Source organism: Nicotiana tabacum, chromosome 14 (assembly GCF_000715075.1).
Source record: "Nicotiana tabacum cultivar K326 chromosome 14, ASM71507v2, whole genome shotgun sequence".
NCBI classification, from domain to species: domain Eukaryota; kingdom Viridiplantae; phylum Streptophyta; class Magnoliopsida; order Solanales; family Solanaceae; genus Nicotiana; species Nicotiana tabacum.
The window spans coordinates 24,868,090-24,882,976 of NC_134093.1; positions in this window are offsets into that span (position 1 = coordinate 24,868,090).

The window sequence follows — 14,887 nt, forward strand, 5'->3', positions numbered from 1 at the left end:
ATTCCTAATGTATTCTTCAATTTATTTGACTAACTAATTGATCTAGTTTATTGGTTGACAAGGTTAATATTCCTTGGAAGAATCCGTCGAGTTCTTACTCGCCTATTCAAGCTAACCTAATGCCTATATGTCTATGGAATTGGAACTAACAAGAACACATTTACAATTCACGTGCATCAACCAAGCAAGGCAATTAGGTATATGTATATCCTAACAGCGAATTCGTTCCCCGATGTCTGGGTTCAAGAACTTGCTGTACTCAATCCTATGTGCAATCTAGAATTCTCACTTTTGAGTTCAATTCTAGATTGGTAGAAAGTATTCAATTGGTGATCAAGCGTATGATTGAATAAATAAACTAATATGATAAATCAAGAAAGCAAAATCAAATATTCGAATAACAATAGTCATGAAAGAACCACAACCCTAAAACATGAAGTTTAGCTCCACATAGACATGCTAGTCAAACAACAAATCCTACAAAGAAACATAAAAATTACTATGTTTGGCGGATGAAGATAAAATCCGTCCTCCACGGCGGCTCCTTGCTCTCGCTAGGTCGAATCCCCTTCAAAAGTCGTGGGCCAAAGTTTCCCTTTTCCTTTTCCGAATCAGCTTCAGCAATTGATGCTGGGGTGGATGCTCCGCGTCCGCCTCAGCTTCAACTTCTCAGCATTGCATACTAGGGTGGATGCTTTGCATCCATCCTCTGTTCCTCCATGCCTGTTGTGCCCAGGTGCGGATGCCAAAGTGGATGCCTTCTCCCGACTTCACTGCTAAGGGTCAACCAACTAGCCTTTTTTGCAAGGTTGGATGCGACACAACCACCCTCTTCTCCTATAGCTGGAGCACATTTTCTTCATATTTTTGCACTCTAAACATCCTAAATCATCACACACAACTTAATTAGCCATAAAACCAATAATTAACGCATGTTGGGCATTTTAACGACCAAATAACACCAAAAAGCGATTAAAATATAGATAAAGTAACATTACAACATATAGAAATATGCCCAATATCACCACCCTACACTTAAACCTTTGTTCGTCCTCGAACAAAGTCTATAGTAGACGAAACAAAATTAAGCTCCTACCATTTAAAGCGCACTACACCTATGACCATGGTTGATAGTAACAATTAAAGTCTAGCATATGCATTCAACACACACTTCCCTGTAACTCATGCTATACTTCAAAAACATTCACAACAAAGATAACATGCTCATAACAATCTTAGCCCCAAAACCCAACTCGATGTCACAATGCACTCAACTCTTGAACACTCAACATCGTAGAGAAGTCTAATAATGTTACCTATCCCTCTTAAAACCATGTTCCCTCACAACAAAATCAAGGAGAATGAGTTGAATCCACTCATCAAATCTCATGATCAAATATAATTTAAGGACCTCACATATATCAAAGAAATTGTTCACTCTCACAAAGAAGTCACATGCACGCAATTGGTACCATAGGCTCGCCCATAATGTAAACCTCTAATAATGTAGGCTCCCTCGATATAAAATCAATTAGGACTTTTTCATGATTATAATGTGGGCTAAGGGACGAGTAGGATATATGTTAGGAATAGTGACTAACCCTCCTAAGCACTTTAAAATATCGTATGATAAATGTTAAGCGCGGTTTCTTCAACACCACTTCAGTTTAACAAACAAGATCACACCCCAAAAATATTCCCTCCTTCTTTAAGCACTACCTTAATTTACATCCCACTAGCAAAAACATGTCACGACCTAAAGCCTACCCCGTCGTGATGGCGCCTATCGTGGAACTAGGCAAGTCACAACTCAACATCCTAACACAGAAAAATCTTTGAACATAAAGACAGAAGCAATTTAATAATTTAGGAAAGCCTTTTTGAAAACAGAAATATCCAAAATACGATACAATCCATCGCAAAACCAGGGTGTCACAGAGTACATAAGCGTCTAACTTAGAATACAGTCCACTACAGTGTCTAGAGAAATAAACTGAAAATACAACTGGTGATAAAAGAGGAGAGTCAAGGCTTGCGAACGCCGTGCAGCTACCTTGGTAGTTCCCGAACTCTGAAGCAGCAATCAGCAACCGCCGTCGTGACCAAAAATGCCTGGATCTGCACACGAGGTGCAGGGAGTAACGTGTGTACATCCAACTCAGTTAGTAACAAGTCCAAACTTTGGACTGAAAGGTAGTGACGAACTCCACCGATACAGATAAAATAGAAATAATTGAACAGAAATGTAGGCATGCTTTCAAATTAAATAGGCAACTCAAACAGTAAAGTGAAGCAGATCCGAACAGTGTAAAGAATACAACTATGCTATCTCTACATGCCAATGCACATGCTGTATGTGATGCACCATACTGTCAGCCTCATGTGCTCACACTCTCGAATGCTCAACCACTCGGTACTATGTATGGCCCATACGGCCCAGGGAAGATCCATCCCAGAACATATACATCACTGACTATAAGTCACCCAGTACCGAGGAAGGCCAATCCCGCCTTGTGGAGAAGATCCATATCCATGTATCAAGTACTTCAGACAAGATCTATGTCCAGGGAAGATCCATTCCTCAATAATATTAACCGCGCTCACTAGGAATGTGTACAGACTCCGGAGGGGCTCCTACAGCCCAAGCGCTATCAAAAAATCAGTATAACCACTGCGGTGTGCAGCCCGATCCCATAACTGTCACTCATAATTAAGCTCTCAGCCTCACACAGTCATCAATCTCTCCAATCTCACTTACTGGCTCACAATATCATGAAAACTAGCCTGAAACAATGATATGATGTATCAATAACAACAACTGAGACGGAGATATGATATGAAATGCATGAACATGACTGAGTACATAATATCAATGAAATCAGTGAGATGACAACAAAAAAAGACCGTTGGGGGTCCCAATAGTAACGGCATAAAGCCTAAACATGATATCTAGCATGATTGACAACTCAATTACATTATCACAAAATGAAAACACGGATATCACAAAATAGAGTCACTATACAGTGCCATGGAATCAACCAGGCCACAATTCTCATGGTGCACGCTCGTACGCATGTCACTTGGCATGTGTGTCACCTCAATACCAATCGTGTAGCACATAGTTCGGGATTTCGAACCCTCAGAACCAAGTTTGAAAGCGTTACTTACCTCAAACCGAGCAAATCCTACTCTGAAATGCCTTTGCCCCTAGAATCAGTCTCCAAATGCCCCGAATCTATCCACAAGAAGTACGGTATAATTAATAAAGGCTAAAGGAATCAATTCCACAAGAAAACATGAAATTATAAGCCAAAAATCCGAAATCGGCCCGAACCCCTGCCCCCCGGGCCCACGTCTCGAAATCTGATAAAAGTCACAAAACCTGAAAGTCCATTCACTCACGAGCCTAACCATAACAAAATTACTCAAATCCGATAACAAAATCTCATTCACAACCTCAAAATTCAAACTCAAGAGTTCTTCCTCTTTTTCCCCAATTTCTCACCCCAAATCACAAATTAGATGATAAAATTAAAGATGAAATCACGGGATTTAACCAAAACCAAGTAGGAATCACTTACCCCAATCAACTTCACAAAAATCCCTTCAAGAATCGCCCAATTTCGTGTTCTCTAGCTCAAAATATAAAAACTGGGTTCAAACCCTCATTTTTGAAATTAATACTGCATGCCCAGATATCCTTGTTCACGAACGCGACTGTCCTCTCGCGTTCGCGTAGACCAACTCAGACTGCCTCTCAACTTAACTCTTCGCGAACACGACCTATGCTTCGCGAACGTGACATATGCTTTGCGAACGCGAAGCTTTGCAAACTCAGACCTTCGCGAACGCGTCCCTCACCTCGCGAACGCGTAGAACAAAAGACTAGGGGTCCCTAGCTGCCTCACTCCCCTTCGAGAACACGACGGCACTCACGTGTTTGCGATGCACACATTTCCATACCTTTGCGTTCACATCCTCTCCTTTGCAGACGTGCAGAGCAAAATCACTCTAACTAATAAACATTCTACGCGAATGCGTGGCTCCTCTCGCGAACGCATAAGAGGAAACCAGAAAAAATGCAGCAGCAAATATCAGCTATCTCACCAAGGCTAAAAATGATCCGTTAACCACTCGAAACTCACCTGAGGCCCTCGGGACCTCAACCAAACATACTATCAAGTACCTAAACACTATACGAACTTAGTCGAGCCTTCGAATCACTCAAAACAACATCAAAACATCAATTACACTCGGATTAAAGCCTAAAGAACTTCTAAACTTTAAAATTCCACAAACGACACCGAAACCTACCAAACCACGTCTAATTGACCTCAAATTTTGCACACAAGTCATATTCAGCATTACGGACCTCCTCCAACTTCTGTAATCGAAATCCGACCCCGATATCAAAAAGTCAACCCCCCGGTCAAACTTTTCAAAAATTCGACTTTCGCCAATTCAAGCCTAAATTAGCTACAGGTCTCAAATTCACAGTCCTGACACGCTCCTAAGTCCAAAATCACCCAACGGAGCTAACGGAACCGACGAAACTCCATTCTGGAGTCGTCTTCACACTATCCCGACTACGGTCAAAATCATAAGACTTAAGCTTCCGTTTTAGAGACTAAGTGTCCAAAAACACTCCGAAACAAAAACAAGACCTCCCGGCAAGTCACATAAGCAGAAACAGATATGGGGAATGCAGTACATAGGGGATCGGGGCTAATACGCTCAAAACGACCGGCTGGGTCGTAACATCCTCCCCCACTTAAATATACGTTCATCCTCGAACGTGCCAAGAGTTGTTTCCAAGCCACCAAATCACTATTCCATCTTACCACGCACGTACCTGGGGGTGATACAACGTCACCCTATCCCATATAGGTCTGATAACACCATATAGCTGAAATTCCTTAATACTACCTAGCCCACAAGCCTTAGAATCCAATTTCCAGCATCCAAAATTTCTTATAAGGTTAGAATCTCGCAACCTACACACTGTATAAGTCTGAACAAGTTGTATCAAAAGTCGTAACCATAACTCAAATTCTCAAAACTTCAAATACCACATAGCTCAAATGCTCGAAGCAATGATTTCTAATCACCATAGCAACTCGAAACAACACCATGCCGGTAATAAACCTCATATCAAACAAGACTCTATTCTAAAACCTTCGTACACCATCGATGATGAAAGAAACATGCAGAGACTCGTAACCATTCATCTGATCTACCAGTCGTGGAGCTCCCTCTCCTTCGACAAGAACCATAGCAAATTACTAAGACGACTTTCGATATTATCCTTCCAAATATGCCACAATCAAATCTGATAGCACCCATCCTAGATCTGACGACTTCATCTTATCAAATACCAGCTACTCTACTGACATGCTACACCAATACTATCTAAAGCCACAACCCGTGCACCAATAGCAACCTTCCAAATGTACTCAATCACGAAAATGATTCAAATAAGAGAATCGTCCCCTATGCCCCACGGGTACCACCCCAACGCAATGCTAAGAACCCATCACACACCGTAGAACCATAACACATGATCTACCACAAGGATCATATCTCAACATAACTCTGCCCAAATACGGGACCCCATCCAAACACTGATCCATATGAAATACCTCAGCCACCATGCTCAAAATCAATAACCACTCGCAATCCGGCATCAAGTACTCGAAGTGCATTACCATAATCATGGAGAAGCAAATGCCACAACGCCACACAAACCTGAAAGAACATAACCAATGCGCAACCACTCATGCATCACCCAAATACCCATCTCGCACAAATTTTCGCTCTAAGGCCCCAATAGAACAGCACCATGGGTGCATACAGCCAACAAATCACAACCTCTCGTAGCATAAAAGAGTAACTCACCGAACATATCAAAACACGAATAAGCTCAACAACAACCAAATGGCACATCCCTCAACAATAGCAGTATGGAGCCAACCAATCCAACTCGGTGTAGAATACACATCCTAATTAGGCCTCCCAATGGACCCCCAAATCAACTCCGGGCACCCCCACATGGATAAATAACCTTCTGAAAGACCACAATGACTGAATCATAACATATACTATCGTCTAGCTAGCTTCGTCCATAACTTTACAGTCCACAACCATGGAAACATCCTGCTCTTGAGAACTCCCAGTCTCTAAATCTATTTAACACACGAATCCCATATCTAATCCTAACTTCACTGCCAGAATGTCTATCACATCTCTCATACACGATCATCCATGAGGAATACTCCAAAAATTCTTCCGCGCCATATAGCAAAAGTGAATATCAGCAGTCGATCAACTAGAAGAGTATCGCAATACCAATGAACATCCGTAAATCAAAATACAATTACCCTTTCAATCGCGCACCCCTCTCAGGGATTACCGAGCAACTATCACATTCATTTAAATAAATAGCACTGACCATTCTGTCCATAATTCGTGAACTTGCCTTCAAGAATGAACTGCCACCTTGTACATGTAAATCTTAATCCTGCACAATACACCACATCTATCATGTCATCCAAACTGGTCTAGCCTACTACCCAATTGTCATATTTACTTCAAGTTTCTTCTGAATTATCCTCAATTTGATACTTCTCCTTGTCAGAACTCCACGATCCTTACCCAAAGCTCACTACAAGACACCCTAACATAATACCACACCACCATAAGGCTTGTAAGCCATTGTACTCTTCTTAAGTACCTCCATAAATACCTCAACTTTAACGCTCACTCTGAAAATACCTTATGCGAATTTAAAATTATTCTTCTTACCTTTCTTATACTAAAATATAGAATCCATAATCATACAAAATTACCGCAAATCTCGGCACCATTAAATGTAATTTCAGATTCTAAATTGCACCGCCCAAACGGGATAAAAGACACATACCTCATTAGCACAACAACTCTCGAAGGGGTAACCCTGCCTGAACACCACCGATCAAATTCACAACCCATGTGCACTACGTCCTTCAAAATAATAATTTAATCATTTCATGATTTTGTTTTTCATAAAGTGCGATATAACCCACATGCAAGAAATTTTCTTACTCAAGTCATCCCCGATATCAACCTCTACAAGTCATAACCAATCAACAAGTATGCCTCATCCCAAAAACTAATACCGTACAAAATCATGCAATCAAATCATAGATAGAAGACTCCCCCACTTGGCTCAAAGCCATATAACAAAATATCTGATAACTCACCATACCCAAAATAACATCTAAATTGACCATACTAAGCAATAAGAGATCTACTCTAGTCTCCAAACTCCCAATAGTCACCACACCTGACCGATATACACGGTCCACAATGACATTATCGCCCACCGACGTAGACACATAAACAGGTGAAGCTAGAGACTCACGAGGCATATCCAGATAATGAGCAAAATGCGAGGACACATATGAATAAGTGGGACTAGGGTCAGATAATACAAAGGCATCTCTATGGCAAACTAAGACAATACCTGCAATCACAACATCCAAAGCAATGGTATCTGGTCTAGCAGGGAGTGCATAGAAATGGGCCTGACCACGACCTGATCGGCCTCCCCCTCAAGGGCGACCCCTAGCTAACTGAGCTCCACCGCGATCTGGCTGGGCGGGTGGTGAAGTAAATGGTGTCGAAGTTCAAGGCTGACTCCTCTGCTGAGATGAACCTCCCGAAAGGCGGGGATAATGCCTCTTGATAAGACCCAAATCTCCGCACTCAAATCAACCTCTCTCTGTAAATGGCGGTGGGGAATGAAGGGAACCCCGAGCACCGAAATAACTGCTAGAAGGTCCTGACACATATGAACCCTAAGCTGATGGTGCGTGAGACGAACTCTGAGCTGGTAGTGCACCGAATGAAGACTGGCCCTGCTGATAGATGTGTGCACCATGGCCAGATGATGCACCACGGTGAACCAGGCGAGTCGTCTGAGCATGTCTGAAAGGACGACCCCTACCATGGTGGAATTGATCCACAGAAGGAACACCGATGTATCCACCCTGTCAACGAGGCCTCTTGGCCTACCTCTCAACCCGCTCCTGGCTACGAACCATCTCAATCTGACGAGAAATATCGACAACCTCATCAAATGTAGCACCAGACACTCTCTCTAGTCATAAGCAATCATAGTTGAAAATTGAGGCCATCTATGAACCTCCTGATCTTTCATGACCCTAAACTCAAAACAGTCGTGATGGCACCTATCGATAGTACTATGCCAGCCGACTTCCACAATACTATAATAATTTATTCAAAGATATGCCAAAAACCTCTTGTATAACAGAATTTCATAAAAGAAACAAAGGTTGAACTAAAAAATTGAAATGCGGAACGAAAAACCCCAAACATCGGGGTGTCACTGAGTCATGATCAACCACTAAAAACTGGTCCCACAATAACAAAACTAACATAGTTTGGGAAAAATCCAAAATACAACTAAGGGGAATATAAAGAAGAAGAAAACAGGGATACGATCACCTGGCAGCTACCTTGCTAACTCCAATGATCACCTACAGGAATATCAACAGCCGCTACCGTGGCCGAAAATGCCTGGATCTGCATACAAGGTACAGGGAGTAACGTGAGTACACCAACCCAATAAGCAACAGAAGTAAATAAAGGCAGAGAAGTAGTGACGAGCTAGATGCAAGTACCGTTCATATCACAAAATTTAGTAAAATGCGGCATGCTTTGCAACCAGAGTTTAAGTCAAATCAGCTTGTTTAAATCAAGTTCAAGTAAGCCAATAAAAAAATATCTTTCAACAGTCCTCAAATAAGGACTCAAAGAAACTATGAGTATGGATGATTAAATCATATATTGCCCCTCGGGCTAACATCACTCAGTCCTCCCTATCACTCCAACCACACAATCACCTATGCCTCACAATTGCTCAGCACTCGGCACTCAGCACTCAGCACTCGGCACTCGCACACAGTAGGTACACGCGCTCACTAAGGGTGTGTACAGACTTCGGAGGGGCTCCTTCAGCCCAAGTGTTATATCAATGCCACTCATGGAAGAATCAATGAAACATGTTGCGACATGCAGCTCGATCCCATAAATGTCCTCACAAATCAGGCCATCGGCCTCACTCAGTCATAAATCTCTCTAGTCTCTTGGGCTCTCAGAAATCAAGGAAATCAGCCCAAACAACATTGACATGATGCATCAAATAGAATAACAGAGACTGAGCTATGATGTAAGAATACATGAACATGACTGAGTAGGGGGGTATCTACTAAAACAGTGAGAGGACAACAAGAGATGACCTTTAAGGGTCCAAACAATACCGGCATAAAGCCTGGACATGATATCTAGCATGATTTACAGTAAATCATTCTAAAACACATAAGGAACATATAACTACAATAGGTTGTTCAACCTTATAGTTGCTACGGGATGGATCGAGTCACAATCCCCAACGGTGCATGCCCACACGCCCGTCACCTAGCCTGTGCGTTACCTCCAAATAATCACATGACACAAAAATCTGGGGTTTCATACCCTAAGGACTAGATTTACAACCATTACTTACCTCAATCCGAGCAAATCCCTACTCTGCAATGCCCCTGCCTCTAGAATCAGCCTCCGAGCATCCCGAATCTAGCCACAAGCAGTACAATACCATTAATATATGCTAAAGGAATCAATAGCATAAGAAATAAAATACTAAATTAGACTCAAACCCCGAAATCGACTCAAATTCGACCCCTTCCCCCCGGGCCCACATCTCAAAATCTGACAAAAGTCACAAAACCAGAAATCCCATTCACTCACGAGTCTAACCATACGAAATTTATCAAAATCTAACATCATTTGGTACCTCAAATCCCTAAATTACACTCTCCAAAATCTCAAGCCCTAACCTCCAATTTTCACTTCAAAACCCCGCTAATACGCACGCAAATTTCCAACTCAAACCCCCAAATTTCACAACCCACCCAGCAGTGGCGATATGGCCACCACGCCACCGTCTGGCGGTTGAAAACCAACGGACCAGTCCTAAAATAACCGCCTTGCCATTGTGCACAACCTCCAAGTGGTTTCATCTTTAAATTCGAACCCAGCTGCTACAGATCTTCAAAATACAACATGGATCACTCTAGCAAATTTTTGCCTGGGCATTTCAAAAAATTCACATTCCAATTCTGGGCCAAATTGCATGATTCCAAGCCGTGGAGATTGTTCTCCAAGTCAAATACCAACTTCCCACCAAATTTCAGACATTTCTATCGTGCCAATCGTCATCCCCGAGGTTCTGCAACTTTTCGATGAGCACCAGGTGGTCGAGAATGGAGTTCCAGCGGTCCATATTGATCACGACCAATGCAAAATGATTTCTGCTGATGGAGAGATTGTTTCTAACATCTCAAACCACAACAGCAATAGCCCAATCGTCTTAATTTTTCAAAAATCAATTTCTGCAGAGTAGAGCATGCCATGTGCTTGACAGAATACCACAACCATCTCTAAGGCCCAAATTGAGTGGCAATCTATTGCTCATGCTTCCCAAAGTCTTCCAAAAGATAGTCGTCAAGTCAATTTACAAGAAACAACTCAAAACAATGACGATCACAGGTCGTCTTCTTCACCTGTTACACAGGTGGTCGTCAATGGTGTTCCAACTGTCCAAGCTGAGCAAACACAAGAGGATAGCCTTCCTGCTACTACAACAAATGTTCTTGCCACTAATTCTAATCACCACAATAAAGCACAACTTCAAAATCCTCAACTCTTGGCTTCAGGTAATATCACGGCTCCTCCAGTTCTTGCTGCAGCAGTGAAGACCAATTTAGGTAATCAAGCTCCCTCAACTATTCAAAACCTTAATAAACCAATCCACACTCCCCCCCCTCATGGTGTCTTCTAAGTTTGAGAGACCAAACATCCCAAAAAGGAACCAAAAAAACAACACAAAACCTCATGAAAAAGTTGTGCATCACTCCCCATCCCAATGCCAGCCAAAACAAAGCCAAACAACCAGCTAATATACCCCCTCCATCACTACCAACAGTCACTCACTCGTATGTTAATAGGTTGCGAGCTAGGCATGAAGTAGAGATAGCTCCTAATGAATTATCCCTTCCCATTATCACTACGAAGCAAGGCAAACCAACAGTTAGCTTTAGAAGAGAGGATTATATGGTGAAATTTGCTGACAGATGCAAGTATACAGTAGTGGGCCAAACACCATGCCCAAGATGGAAGTGATCAAGAAAAGCTTTATAGCTTAAACTGAACTCAAAGGTAGTGTCAAAATAGCTTATTTCAATGGAAAATTAGTGTACATTGATTTGGACAATAAGTATGACCACTCCACAGTATGGACCAAGCAGTACATGTACATCCAAGGACAAATGATGAAAATTGAAGCATGGAATCCAGTGTTCAATCCTAACGAGGACTACCCTATTGTTCCAATATGGATTGTAATCCCTGAACTACCCTGGCACCTTTACTATAGTGTGGCCAAAGTCAAAATGTAGATTGACCTCACTAAAGAAAGACCTACTCATGTTTGGCTACGTTATTATGAAGACCAAGATGTGAATGGAGATGGTCAGTGGCTTGAAGAATAATATGACAATGTTCCTGCATATTGCACCTACTGCAGACACTAGGGCCACTCACTATATGCATGCCAACTCAGAATTAGGGATGAGGAAATGAAAAGAAGAAAGGAAGAAGATGTTGTTGAAGCTAGTGAATCCTATATCAGCAATCAAAAGAAGGCCAAAGATGATGCAGGTACAAGAAAAAATCAAAAGAGGACACAAAGAGCAAAACCAAAGGCATCTACACAAGACCAAAACATGCAAAATGCAAAAGAGCACCAAAAGCCAACAGGTCAACAAAATGCAGTAATTGAAATATCAAAAGATGAATGGCAAACCCAAAAGAAAAAGAACTTCAAAGGCACCAACCAAAGCAAGAAATAACAGCAGGCATACATACCAAAACAACCACCACAACAGTAGGCCAGCAATGCATCCACCATGCAGGAGTCAGGTATGGCTTCTGTTTCTCAGTTGGTGACTCCAGGTGTCCTGGAACAAGTCACCCCTGCTATTGATCAATCCCCTACCCCTAATATTAATCTGCTTGAAAAGGATGCTCAAGGAGGAATGGAGTATTGTCATGAGAAACCAATAGAAAAATAGGAAGGGTCACCATCAGGGGTAGGGATTCCTCATGTTTTACATGAGTATACTTCTGCACAATTGACCAATCAACCCCTGCCACAACAGTCTCAAATTCAGACAAACAAATGGCACATCAGTAAGAAAATGTGGATATTGAGGAGGGTTCTGAGAACCTCAGTTCTGAAGAATATCACTATGCTCAAATGAGAGCCTTGCTTAAAGGAAAAGCCCATGCTGCAACCGATTTCCAAATCCAGCCACAAAAATCAAAGAACAAACCCAGTCAGAAAAGAAGGAAAGCTATGAGAAAACAAAATGCAGGAATAAGTATTAATGAACCTACTGAGCCTCCTGATGATAACCATTGTTTGAGCCCTGCAGTTCAGAAAAGATGTAATCTTGTTCCTAATGAATCAGAGCAACCCCCTACTTATAGACATGTTGTAATTTCCAATCCCTACCTTTCCCAACTTCTTTTGTCCAATAAAGAGATAACCTTTGGTGGAAATGAATTAGACTTACCAACCAATGATGACAACCACTAAAGTCACTCCTATTCCTCTCAATAACCTCAAAGAAAACCAACATCTGCACCCATTGAAAATGGTTCTAGAAGAATGGTCACTCAGCAGATATTCTCCTCAGGAAGATGAATACAAGCCAATACAATCTGAGGATGACATAGTGTTGGATCAAGATTATAAAAATGGGTCTAGTAAGGAAGACCCTGAAGAAGAAGAAGAACACTGTGATCTTCTGATTGCTACAGTGAATGGATACCCAAATTAGGACAATGTTGCATCTACAAGAGCTCCATCCGGAATGAGACCCTCACCAAGGATTATCAGAAGCAAAGCTTCTAGGAGTAGCAGTGTCCCACCAACCCACAAAACCTCCTCCTCTCTCCAATGATTAGTACAATCATTTGGAATGCAAGAGGCATCAGAACCTCTAGAGCTATTGAAAGGCTCAAAATTCTAAAACACATTCACAAATTATCCTTTATTGCTGTCTTAGAACCTTTCCTTGACACCTCTCATATCAACCATTTCAAACTTCAACTCTCCATGCACCAAGTTGCCTCCAATGTTAATAATAAAATCTGGGTTTTTTGGGACAAAGAGTTCATTGCCTCAGTTACTGATCATGATGAACAACAGCTTACCTTAGAGATGAGACATGTTGAAAATGACAACTCCTTTTTACTCACAGTAGTCTATGCCAAATGCAAGCCAATTCCGAGAAGACCTCTTTGGGAGGTGTTGAGGCGCAAATCTGCCACGTATGACTCTCCTTGGTGTGTGATTGGAGACTTCAATGTAATTGCTTCAGTTGAATAAAAGATAGGGGTTATTCCCTAGAAAATGAGCAAGAGTATGGACTTTCTTTACATGATTGAAGACTGTGGATTGGTCTTTTTATGGTCCTAAATGCACCTGGTCCAATGGTAGAGGGCAATGCTCTATTGTTTGGAAAAGGCTAGACAGAGGCCTTGTGAATGATCAATGGTTAGCTGCATTTTCCACTATTACAGTCTCCCATTTAGCTTCAACAGGGTCAGACCACAATCCACTCCTCATGAAAATCAATGTTAGGTAGGACACTAGCAACAAGTACTTTAGATTTCTTAACTTCTGGGTTGATAGTGTTAACTTCAAACCATTTTTTAAAGGCATCTAGGACAAACAAGTGAATGAGAGTACTATGTGGGTATTCCATCAAAAGCTTAAGGCACTTTGTACTGGTCTAAGTAAATAGTCAAGACAAGAATATGGTGACATCTTCCAAAGAGCAAAAGAGTTTGAAGAAAAAGTGAAGGCAGTAGAAATGGTTTGGGCTCAGACTAATGTTGAATCTGATATAGCAACATTAAATGATCTTAAAGCTCAATACATCAGATATATAAAGTTAGAGGAGATATTTCTGAAACAAAAATTACAACTACAGTGGTTCAAAAAAGGTGAAGCCAACTCTAAATATTTCCACAGTCTTATTAGAGGCAGAAGAAGGACACTCTATATCCACAAAATCAAAGATGAGAATGGACAATGGATTCAAGGTGATGAGGCAATTGGTAATGCATCATGTGAATTTTACCAAGACCTTTTCACAAATCCAAAAGGATCCATCAGAGAAGATTCACTGTCATGCATCCCCTCCATGATCACTCCAGAAGATAATTATATTCTGTCTGCAGATCCTACCCTATCTGTGATCAAAGAGATTGTCTTCTCTATGAACCCCACCAGTGTTGCAGGGCCAGATGGTTTCAATGGCAAATTTTACCAATCTTGTTGGGACATCATTAAGACTGATCTTTTAAAAGTTATATTAGCTTTCTTTGGTGGTTGCAGCATGCCGAAATACATGACCAGTGCATGCTTGGTTCTCCTCCCCAAGGTGGAATTTTCTAATTCCCTTTCTGAATTCAGACCCATCAGCCTCAGCAATTTCATAAACAAGATCATGTCCAAAGTCGTATGTAGTAGACTAGGACCTATACTACCCAGAATTATCTCAGCTAACCAGTCTGGATTTGTAAAAAGAAGAAACATTTCTGAGAACATCATGCTTGCTCAAGAAATTGTCCTGGGTATCAAGAAACTAAATGAGGGTTCCAATGTAGTCATCAAGTTAGATATGGCTAAAGCTTATGATAGGGTCTCCTGGAGCTTCACTTGTATAATACTGAGGAGAATGAGCTTTTGTGAGTT